Source organism: Hylobates moloch, unplaced genomic scaffold (genome assembly GCF_009828535.3).
Source record: "Hylobates moloch isolate HMO894 unplaced genomic scaffold, HMol_V3 SCAFFOLD_1, whole genome shotgun sequence".
Classification (NCBI taxonomy): Eukaryota; Metazoa; Chordata; class Mammalia; order Primates; family Hylobatidae; genus Hylobates; species Hylobates moloch.
This window is the reverse complement of record NW_026652276.1, coordinates 23267794-23280002: the sequence shown is the minus strand read 5'-3', so window position 1 is coordinate 23280002 and position 12209 is coordinate 23267794. Positions and strand designations below refer to the sequence as shown.

Genomic DNA, 12209 nt, shown 5'->3' with positions numbered 1-12209 from the left:
TTGGATCACTTGAGGTCAGGAGGTCGAGACCAGCCAGGCCAATATGGTGAAACCCCGTCTCTACTGAAAATACAAAAAATAGCCAGGCGTGGTGGCGGGCACCTGTAATCCCAGCTACTTGGGAGGCTGAGGCAAGAGAATTGCTTGAACACGGCAGGCTGAGGTTGCAGTGAACTGAGATTGTGCCACTGCACTCCAGCCGGGGCGACAGAGACAAAAAAAAGGAAAGCTGGGTTCTGTGGTTCATGCCTGTAATTCCAATACTTTGGGAGGAAAAGGTGGGAGGATTGCTTGAGGCCAAGAGCAGCCTGGGCCACATAGTGAGACTCTGTCTCCACCAAAAAATTAGAAAGTTAGGCATGGTGATGCACATCTGTAGTCCCAGCTACTGAAGTCGGGGGATTGCTTGAGCCTAGGAGCTCAAGACTGCAGTGAGCCACCATCACACTACTGAATTCCAGTCTAGGTTACAGCAAGACCCTAAGAAAATTCAAATGATGGCATGATGTAAGTGACTCACACCTGTAATCCCAACACTTTCAGAGGCCAGGATAGGAGTATCACTTGAGGGCAGGAGTTCAAGACTAGCTTGGACAACATAACAGGACCAAAGTCTTGCTCTGCCGCCGCAGCTGGAGCAGTGGCATGATCTCAGCTCACTGCAACCTCTGCCTCTTGGGTTCAAGCAATTCTGCCTCAGCCTCTCAAGTAGCTGGGATTACAGGCGCATGCCACCATGGCAGGCTACTTTTGTGTGTGTGTGTGTGTTTTAGTAGAAACGGGGTTTCTCCATATTGGCCAGGCTGGTCTCAAACTCCTGACCTCGTGATCCGCACACCTCAGCCTCTCAAAGTGCTGGGATTACAGACATGAGCCACCGTGCGCAGCCGACCGTAGTCCCAGCTACTTGGGAGGCTGAGGCAAGAGGATTGCTTGAGCCCAGGAGTTGGAGGGTGCCGTGAGTAAAAAGAAATATATGGCCAGGCACGGTGGCTCACGCCTGCAATCCCAGTACTCTGGGAGGCCAAGGCGGGTGGATCACGAGGTCAGGAGATCGAGACCATCCTGGCTAACACAGTGAAACCCTGTCTCTACTAAAAAATACAAAAAATTAGCCAGGTGTGGTGGCGGGGACCTGTAGTCCCAGCTACTCAGGAGGCTGAGGCAGGAGAATGACGTGAACCTGGGAGGTAGAGCTTGCGGTGAGCTGAGATTGTGCCACTGCACTCCAGCCTGGGCAACAGCGAGACTCTGTCTCAAAAAAATAAAATAAAATAAAATAAGAAATATATAACCTTGGCCAGGTGTGGTGGCTCACACCCATAATCCCAGCACTTTGGGAGGCTGAGACGGGTGGATTACTCAAAGCCAGGAGTGCAAGACCAGTCTGGCCAACATGTGAAAACCCCGTCTCTACTAAAAATACAAAAATTGGCCAGGCGCGGTGGCTCACGCTTGTAATCCCAGCACTTTGGGAGGCTGAGGCGGGCGGATCACGAGGTCAGGAGATCGAGACCACGGTGAAACCCCGTCTCTACTAAAAATACAAAAAATTAGCCGGGCATGGTGGCGGGCGCCTGTAGTCCCAGCTACTCGGAGAGGCTGAGGCAGGAGAATGGCGTGAACCCGGGAGGCGGAGCTTGCAGTGAGCTGAGATTGCGCCACTGCACTCCAGCCTGGGCGACAGAGCGAGACTCTGTCTCAAAAAAAAAAAAATATATATATATATATATGAGATAATGCATTAGATCTAATTGGGATCTATTGCAAAAACAGAAGATTGATTCAATACTTGAAAATCAATTACCAGGCGCGGTGGCTCATGCCTGTAATCCCAGCACTTTGGGAGGCCAAGACGGGTGGATCACTTGAGGTCAGGAGTTCGAGACCAGCCTGGCCAACGTGGTAAAAACCTGTCTCTACTAAAAACACAAAAATTAGCTGGGTGTGGTGGTGCACACCTGTAATTTCAGCTACTCGGGAGGCTGAGGCAGGAGAATCACTTGAACCGGGGAGGCAGAGGTTACAGTGAGCCAAGATTGTGCCACTGCACTCCAGCCTATGCAAGAGTGAGACTCTATCTCAAAAAAATACAGTGCAATTCATATATCAACATAAAAGGAGAAAACTCACACAATCATCTAGATAGATACAGACAAGAGGTCTACAGGCCGGGCGCAGTGGCTCACACCTGTAATCCCAACACTTTGGGAGGCCAAGGCAGGCAGATCACCTGAGGAGTTTGAGACCAGCCTGGCCAACATGGTGAAACCCCAGATCTACTAAAAATACAAAAATTAGCCAGGCGTGGTGGCAGGTGCCTGTAACCTCAGCTACTCAGGTGGCTGAGTCAGGAGAATCGCTTGAACCTGGGAGGTGGAGGTTGCAGTGAGCCGAGATTGTGCCACTGTGCTCTAGCCTAGGTGACAGAGTGAGACTCTGTCTCGAAAAAAAAAAAAAAGGAAAAAAAAAGTATCAACAAAAACTCTACAGTAAACTTCTCAATAAAGTATTATATTATTTATCAGACAAGGAATTAAACACATTTGTCCACTATCACACCTCCATTTATCAGCCAGTAAAAAAAAAGATTTTAAAGGAAAAAAAAAAAACCCTTGGTATTTGCTAACATGACTGTGTACGTAGATAATCTGAAATAACCTACAAACCCCTAAAAAGTAATAAGTGAGGCCAGGCGTGGTGGCTCACGCCTGTAATCCCAGAACTTTGGGAAGCCGAGGTGGGCAGATCACGAGATCAGGAGTTCAAGACCAGCCTGACCAACATGGTGAAATCCCATCTCTACTAAAAATACAAAAATTAGCCGGGCGTGGTGGCACGTGCCTATAATCCCAGCTACTCAGAAGGCTGAAGCAGGCTTGTACCCGGGAGGCAGAGGTTGCAGTGAGCCGAGAGCACGCCACCGCACTCCAGCCTGGGCAACAGAGCAAGACTCCATCTCAAAAAATAATATTAATAAGTGAATTTAGCAAGGTCACAGACTATAAGGTCAATATACAAAAAAAAAAAAGATCAATTATGGCCGGGCACGGTGGCTCAAGCCTGTAATCTCAGCACTTTGGGAGGCCAAGGCGGGAGGATCACAAGGTCAAGAGTTCAAGACCAGCCTGGCCAAAATAGTGAAACCCCGTCTCTACTAAAAATACAAAAATTAGCTAGGCATGGTGGCGCGTGCCTGTAGTCCCAGCTACTTGGGAGGCTGAGGCAGAAGAATCGCTTGAACCCAGGAGGTGGAGGTTGTAGTGAGCCGAGATCTCGCCACTGCATTCCAGCTTGGTCAACAGAGTGAGACTTTGTCTCAAAAAACAAAAAAGTCAATTATATGTTTTCATATACAACAATAAATAGAAAGTAAAATTTCAAAAATAGTTTATAAAGCATAAGAAATCAAGTAGCTAGAAATAGATATATCAAATAGTGTGCAGAACCTTTACATTGAAAACGATGAAACATTGTGGAGAGAAATTAAAAAGCTATATAATTGAAGGAATATATCATCTCCATAGATTGGAAAACAATATTAAAAATACTATGAGGATGCCAATTCTCTCAAATTGATCTGCTTGTTAAACTCAGTTCTAAGTAAAATCCCAGCAGGTTTATTTTTCTGAAAATTAGTAAGCTGATTCTAAAATTTTGCCAGAAGAGCTGAGGAGATTTTTTTTTTTTTGAGACAGGGTCTCTGTCAACCATGTTGGAGTGCAGTGCAGTGCATGTCACCCATGTTGGAGTGCATGGCTCACTGCAGCCTCACCCTCCTGGGCTCAAACAGTTCTTCCACCTCAGTCTCCCAAGTAGCTAGGACTACAAATGTGCACCACCACAGTCAGCTAATATTTTTATTTTTATTTTTTTAATTTATTATTTATTTATTTACTTATTTTGAGACGGAGTCTTGCTCTGTTGCCCAGGCTGGAGTGCAGTGGCACGATCTCGGCTCACTGCAACCTCCACCTCCCGGGTTCAAGAATTCTCTGCCTCAGTCTCCCGAGTAGCTGGGATTACAGGTGTCCGCCACCATGCCTGGCTAATTTTTTTTGTTGTATTTTTAGTAGAGACAGGATTTCACCATCTTGGTCAGGCTGGTCTTGACCTGCTGACTTCGTAATCCACCCACCTCGGCCTCCCAAAGTGCTGGGATTACAGGTGTGAGCCACTGCATTCGGCCATATTTTTATTTTTTATAGAGACAAAATCTTACTATGTGCCTAGGCTGGTCTCAAACTCCTGGGCTCCAAAAGTGCTGCGATTATAGGCATGAGCCACCGTGCATGGCCAAGGCAATCTTAAAAGAACAAAATTGGAGTTCTTCCTTTAACTTTTTTTTTTTTTTTCGAGAGAGGGTCTTGCTGTGTCACACAGGCTGGACTGCAGTGGCATGATCTCGGCTCACTGCAACCTCTGCCTACCGAATTCAAGCAATTCTTTTTTTTTTTTTTTTTTTTTGAGACAGAGTTTTGCTCTTGTTGCCCAAGCTGGAGTGCAATGGCGTGATCTTGGCTAACCGCAACCTCCACCTCCTGGGTTCAAGCGATTCTCCAGCCTCAGCCTCCTGAGTAGCTGAGATTACAAGCATGCGCCACCACTCCCAGCTAATTTTGTATTTTTAGTAGAGATTGTGGGGGGTGGGAGGGGTTCTCCCTGCTGGCCAGGCTGGTCTCGAACTCCTGACCTTGTGATCCTCTTGGCCTCCCAAAGTACTGGAATTACAGGCGTGAGCCACCATGCCCGGCCTCAAGCAATTCTTGAGCCTCAGCCTCCCGAGTATCTGTGATTACAGGCATGTGCCACCATGTTCGGCTAATTTTTTTATTTTTTGTAGAGCTGGGGATTTCACCATTGTTGGCCTGGCTGGTCTCAAACTCCTGGCCTTACATGATCCGCCCACCTCAGCCTCCCAAAGTGCTGGGATTACAGGCGTGAGTGAGCCACCATACACAGCCACTTTCCTTTAACTTTCAACTTTTATTTTATTTTATTTTTTGAGACAGAATCTCACTCTGTCGCCCAGGCTTGAGTGCAGTAGCATGATCGTGGCTCACTGAAGCCTCTAACTCCTGGGCTCAAGTGATCCTTCCATCTCAGTCTCCCAAGTAGCTGGGACTAAAAGAGAGTGTTTACTTTTTTGTAGAGCCAAGGTCTTGCTATGTTGTCCAGGCTGGAACTTTTTTCTTTTTGTTTTCTTTTTCCTGAGACAGAGTTTCACTCTTGTTGCCCAGGCTGGAGTGCAATGGTGCGATCTCGGCTCACCGCAACCTCCGCCTCCCAGGTTCAAGCGATTCTTCTGCCTCAGCCTCCCGAGTAGCTGGGATTAGAGGCATGCACCACCACGCCCGGCTAATTTTTTATATTTATTAGTAGAGATGGGGTTTCTCCATGTTGGTCAGGCTGGTCTCGAACTCCTGATGTCAAGTGATCCACCTGCCTTGGCCTCCCAAAGTGCTGGGATTACAGGCGTGAGCCACCCCGCCCGGCCTTTTCTTTTTTTTTTTTTAGTAACACCTTTTTGTAGATGTGACTCTTTTTTTTTCTTTTTTAAGGAGAAGTCTTGCTCTGTCACCCAGGCTGGAGTGCAGTGGCAGTGGCACGAACTTGGCTCACTGCAACCTCTACCTCCTGTGTTCAAGTGATTCTCCTGCCTCAGCCTCCAGAGTAGTTGGCCTTACAGGGATGCACCATGATGCCTGGCTGTTTTTTTTATTTTTAGTAGAGATGGGGTTTCACAATGCTGGCCAGGCTAGTCTCGAACTCCTGGCCTCAAGTGATCTGCCTGCCTTGGCCTCCAAAAGTGTTGGGATTACAGGCATGAGCCACCGTGCCCAGCCTGTAGACATGACTCTTACCAATAGCACATACTTATATTTTGTTTTATGACCTTTTCTGAAAGTTTTCTTGGTGTAAAATACTATTTGTATTTTTTATTCTACTTTCCATCATCTTGTTCTCTGGGTTTTTTAATACCACCTTGTTGCCCACTCCCCACGCCCACTTAAAGAATTTAATAGCAGAACTGGGACTCTGCTTTTAAATTTTGTTAGAATGGCGGAGTGGCTATATATATATATATATGTATATTCTCTGGTCTTTTGAAGTTATATATCCTGGCTTTTAATTCTACAGGTGGTTTCATATTGAATTTTTTTTTTTTTTTTTTTTGAGACACAATCTCGCTCTGTCACCCACCCAGGCTGGAGTGCAATGGCACCATCTCAGCTCACTGCAACCTCTGCCTCCCAGGTTCAAACAATGCTCCTGCCTCAGCCTCCTGAGTCGCTGGGATTACAGGCATGTACCACCATGCTTGGCTAATTTTAGTATTTTTAGTACAGACTGGGTTTCACCGTGTTGACCAGGCACCAGGCTGGTCTCGAACTCCTCACTTCAAGTGATCCACCTGCCTCGGCGTCCTGAAGTGCTGGGATTACAGGCATGAGCCACCGTGCCCAGTCCTTTTTTTTTTATTTTTTTTTTTTGAGACAGAGCCTTGCTCTGTCGCCCAGGCTGGAGTGCAGTGTTGCGATCTTGGCTCACTGCAACCTCTGCCTCCCGGGTTCAAGCAATTCTCCTGCCTCAGCCTCCTCCTGAGTAGCTGGGATTACTGGCACATGCCACCATGCCTGGCTAATTTTTATATTTTAGTTGAGATCGGGTTTCACCATGTTGGTCAGGCTGGTCTCAAACTCCTGACCTCGTCATCTGCCCACCTCGGCCTCCCAAAGTTCTGGGATTACAGGCGTGAACCACCGTGCCCAGCCCTAATTTTTTTTTTTAAGAGACAGAGTCTTGCTGTGTTGCCCTGGCTGGTCTGAAACTTCTGGACTCAAGCAGTCCTCCCACCTCGGCCTCCCAAAGTGCTGGAATTACAGGTGTGAGCCACTGTGCCTGGCCTTATGTTGATGATTTTTAAATGGAATTTACTGTTTTGAGTTGCGTTTTTGATCAGGAAGGAGTTGGGCTTTATGTCAGAAGTTTGAGTAGTTTGGTTGGATAGTCTGGGGAACTGATCTCGGACTTTCCAGCCTGAGTGTCCTGACAAGCGGAGACATTTAATTGGGTGGCATCTGCTCTGGATGTCAGGAAGAAGGTCTAGGCAGGCCTGGGTGGCAGGGCGAGAGTACCATGTTTAGGTCTTCTTTACCAGCTGCTGCTTCATTTCAGTTTAGGGCTTCTGGGCTTTTCCTGGGCATGGTTCCCAGAAAGTCCCTCTGCTGCTACTGCCCTGATCAGGTTTCTGGATCTGTTAATAATAGACAACAGTGGGAGAAGGGCCATCCAGGATCATGGTGGAAATAGGAATAACCATACCAGATGGACATTTACTGTGCCTGGGAGGCCCTGTCTGTCTGCTCCCTCCCTCTGTTTCATGAGAGTCCTGCAGTGGGCATGCCTTAGCACTCTGGAACCATACTAACTTTGTGAAAGTCTCCAAGTTCCTGCCCCAAAAATCAGAACATATGGGCTGAAGAATACTGTTGTGTTCATGAGAACATTGAAACAGAATATTTGAGATCTAGACTCTCCCAGAAAATCCACTATGAGTGATAACACCCCTCACAGATCACCCAAGAGGGAAGGAGGTTGGGCAGCATTAAATTGATGCAAATAGTGACTCAGAAAGATGGTATATAATCTGGGGGTGTAGAAGAGGAGTGTGGACTGTGAAGGTGCGGCTTGGAAAAATAAGCTGGCCATGTTGGGGAAGTAGAAATGGGAGAGCAAGACAAGCATGTAAAACAGGGCCTCTATTAAGTCAAATCTGAAATCAGCACAGTTTAAACTATGATGCCCCCCAGTCTTCCTGTTCCCCATGAATGGCCTCCCTCTTAATGCGTCCCCTTCCTTCATACTACTACTCTTCTATCAAAACCTGCTCTCAGTAAAGAATATAGACAACCCAACCTAGGTATAAATTATTTAAAATCTACTTTGACCTTAGGATTGAATTTTTTAAAATATTATTTATAATCGGCTGGGTGCAGTGGCTTACGCCTGTAATCCTAGCACTTTGGGAGGCCGAGGCAGGTGGATTGCCTGAGCTCAGGAGCTCAAGACCAGCCTGGGCAACACGGTGAAACCCCGTCTCTACTAAAATACAAAAAAAAAGTAGCTGGGGGTGGTAGCATGCGCCTGTAATCCCAGCTACTCAGGAGGCTGAGACAGGAGAATTGCTTGAACCCGGGAGGTGGAGGTTGCAGTAAGCCAAGATCACACCATTGCACTCCAGCCTGGCAACAGCAAGACTCTTATCTCAAAAAAAAATTAACACAGATATATATTTTAAATGAGACCTAAAAAAATAAATTTAAAAACACATATAGAAAAGTATATCAAGAGAATATATAGCTTAATAAATTATGAAGTGAAGACCCTTGTTAGCACTTAGAACTAGAAATAGAGTTTAGCTAGCTATGCCAGAAGCCCCCTCTGCATCCCATCTCGCCACAATTCCTCCCCCTCCCAACAGTAACCACTATCCTGACTTTTATAGTAATCACTTAGGAGGATTTTATTTTAATGGGACTAAAAAATGTAGCTATAATCACTAATGGTAAAATATTAGGCAGTTGAGGGATGCTTGTGGAAACCATGATAGTCAGCCAGACGTCAGCACACTCAAAATTACACCATTTCACACAGTTCCCCTCTGAGCCTATGCTTCATCTCTGCACACATCTTTATAAACATGCATGTATGTCCTGAAGGTGCTACCTCCATTCTGAGGGCTATGACTTATAACCCAGAGGTACTGAACAAATGCTTGTAGGAGGAATGAATGGATGTTAAAAAAAAAAGTGAACTGTTTCACACATTCATCTGTGCATTCTTTCAATATTTAATGAGTGCCTAAAATATACATAGATTCTAACCTATCTGTCCCTCTACATTCTATCATCATTCCTGTTCTCCCTTTCTCCTCATCTTCCTCTTTTCCCATCTTATTTCTTTCTTTTCCTGTGGGACAGAGCTACAGTGAGTGCCCTGCAGGCAGGATTCAGAGATACAGGAGCAGGCCAGTGGAAACAGACACTATGGAAAGGAGCCAGATTAAATAAGGGCAAAGACAGCCGTATTACATGCAGGAACCAGAAGGAAAACCAGTGATTCACAGAGCACTGCAACTGAGGACACTCCCTTCACTTTGAGAGCTACTGCGGGATTGGGGTCAATGAGGGCTGGCATCAAGATGAAGGGCAGCCAGGCTCCTCCTCCCTAGAGATGTGGTGCCGTTAATCCTTCTCTCCCCACCCAACCCCCACTACTCCCTCACATTGACCAGTGTCCTGGGCCTTTAAGAGTTGGATGGGCTGGACTGGAGAGAGCTCACACCTCTCCCCTTCTTACTGCTTCCCTCCGGCTATAACTCGCCAGTCACAGCAGCCAGCTGCTGTAGAAGAGGGGAGGAAACAAGCCAGTGCAAGGGGAGCAAAAGAGAAAAGGAGCCAGGCTGGGCTTCCTGATCCCACAGCATCGCAGAGCTCGGGAGGCACAGCTCACAGACACAGGAAACACAGGACTGCTATTCTGCTCTCCTGCCTACGGTAAGGGTCTGGAAGCTCTGACTAGCCTCTGCTCTAAGCTCTGTCTTTCCTGAGTCCCTACCTCTGCCCTCTAGATGCTTATCCACCCTGGTTAAATTGTACCCTAGACTCCTTTCCTCATCCCAACAGCTCTACAGGGCTCCCACCTCCTGGTTCTCTCTAGCTTATCCTCCTTGATCCTTACAGCTTTCCTCCTGGCTGTGTCAGTCGCCCGTTATATGAAGTACCTCTTAGCTTATGCAGGGCCAGAAGTGCCAACCCTAGCCACTCCTGAGGTGAGCCCCACCCCCAATAAGGGAAGCAAAAAGTGGAGTAGCTAAGCTTTAGCATAGATTCATTAACAGTTTGTTGAGGGTTGCAAAATAGGGGTTGGACAAGAACCATGGGGAATCAGAGATCCCTGGTAATAGAGAGAGTTATGAAAGTCCCTTAGTTCTTTGCCTATTCCATGGGCCAGAGCAGTTTCTTAGTGCACCAGAGTGCTATGTTGGTAAGAAAACCTACTTCTAGTTCTGCCTGTGCCATTAACTAGCTACGGGACCTGGAGCCACAACTTACAGATCTGTGATATGAGAGAGTTTAGGGTTTCCCAGACTTGCCTGTGTACCACGTGTACTTGTTAAAAATAAATATATTATTGAGCCCCACCCTGGGTAACTCTGATCTGGTAGATTTTTGAGTAGGGCTAAGGATCTCAATTTTAAGACATTCTAGAGGCTATTGATGTAGCTGGGAATGTCTGGATTAGATGTGTTATAAAAGAACTGGCCAGGCGCAGTGGCTCACGCCTGTAATCCCAGCACTTTGGGAGGCCAAGGCGGGTGGATCACGAGGTCAGGAGATCGAGACCATCCTCGCTAACATGGTGAAACCCTGTCTCTACTGAAAATACAAAAAATTAGCCGGGCAAGGTGGCGGGCGCCTGTAGTCCCAGCTACTCGGGAGGCTGAGGCAGGAGAATAGTGTGAACCCTGGGGGGCGGAGCCTGCAGTGAGCTGAGATCACTGCACTCCAGCCTGGGCGACAGCGAGACTCTGTCTCAAAAAAAAAAAAAAAAAAAAAACCTTCAAGCTCCAACATTCTGTGACCTGTGACCAGAGCCATTTTGTCCTCTATATGAACCAGGTTAGGCATAATCCTTCTCAGAAGCAAGGGAGTAGACAAAATGATTCTCTCCTTTCTTGCCCCTCAGAGAGACTTGAGACACCCTGAATCCCACTATAATCTCCTTGGTGTCATTGGTAATTCTGCCAAAGTCCATCTCTAGGTGACATGAAGTCTCTTAGAAATTGAGGACCAAATCGTGCTCTGCAGCTCTGGGCTACTTCCCATCTCATTTTGTGTCTCTATTTTCGTATCTGTATTAGAGAGGTAATTACTATATCATTGAAGATCTCCATATATGTGTCTATGAGTTAATATTTAAGACTGACCTTTCTTATTCTGAGACATCATCCTCTGTGTTTTTCCCAGTGCCCTCACTCCCAAACCCTTTGTTCCTTCTCTTCTCATTGCACCTGTATCAGCTGTGGGCATCCTTCCCATTCTACCATGAGACACCAGAGGAAACAGCAAGACCTAGAATACCTAGGTTCTAACTCACATTGTCTGGGCAGTTTGTTTGGTCAATCTCCTAGGATACAGAGAAAAGTGAGGCTGAGCAGAGGGACACGCATGCTACTGAGTTCTGAACCCAAGTGTCCTCCCTTCTGGACCACAGTCTCAAAATTCTCAAAGGAGATGAGAATCAGAGCCACTGCGAATTAGTGGAGTCAAAAGAGGGAACCAACTGGAAGAGGTGATGGGGAGAAGGGATGAGGAGAAGGAAGAGAAGAGGAGAGACTTGACCTAGGTGAGCAAACAGGAAGACAGAGAGAGGATTAAGAGAGAGAGAGAGGTGGGGATGAGGCTGGGCATGATGGCTCACGCCTGTAATCCCAGCACTTTGGGAAGCCCAGGTAGGAGGATTGCTTGAGGCCAGGAGTTTAAAACTAGGGCTACACAGGGAGACCCCATCTCCATACAAAACAAAAAATAATTTTAAAAAATTATTTTTATAGTGCACTGGGAAGAAAGGAAAAGGACCAGGTCAGGCATGGGATGGGGAAAGGAAAGAAAATGAGATGAAAGAGGCTGGGCACGGTGGCTCACCCCTGTAACCCCAGCACTTAGGGAGGCTGAGGCGGGTGGATCATCTGAGGTCAGGAGTTCGAGACCAGCCTGGCCAACATAGTGAAACCCCATCTCTACTAAAATAAAAAAAAATTAGCCAGGCGTGGTGGCACACGCCTGTAATCCCAGCTACTTGGGAGGGTGAGGCAGGAGAATCACTGGAACCCATGAGGTGGAGGTTGCAGTGAGCCAATATCATGCCACTGCACTCCAGCCTGGGCGACAGAGTGATATTCCATCTCAAAAAAAATAAATAAATAGAAATAAATAAAGAAAATGAGACCAAAGAAAAGCAAGACTATTCAGAGTACAGAGGAAACAGAAAGCGATGGAGAGGAGAGACAAAATATCTATGTCCCTTATTGATTCCTAGCCTTGCTTCAACCTGTTTTCTAGAGAAGGCCCTTTCTAAGAGCAGTGTCATTGTGAGATCCTTGAGCTGGTTGTATGGAGACCTGGGTTCTTTTTTTTTTTCCT

General features: G+C 46.7%; 1 protein-coding gene across 1 annotated transcript in view; it reads left to right on the top strand.

Annotated features, from left to right (window-relative positions):
• The first annotated feature begins 10708 nt into the window (after positions 1–10708).
• PLCD4 (phospholipase C delta 4) overlaps positions 10709–12209 on the top strand; it is a 29594-nt gene continuing 28093 nt past the window's right edge. Inside the window, exon 1 of the mRNA XM_058438220.1 lies at positions 10709–11412. The gene's annotated coding sequence lies outside the window, so the exon portion shown is untranslated. The remainder of the gene's footprint in view (positions 11413–12209) is intronic.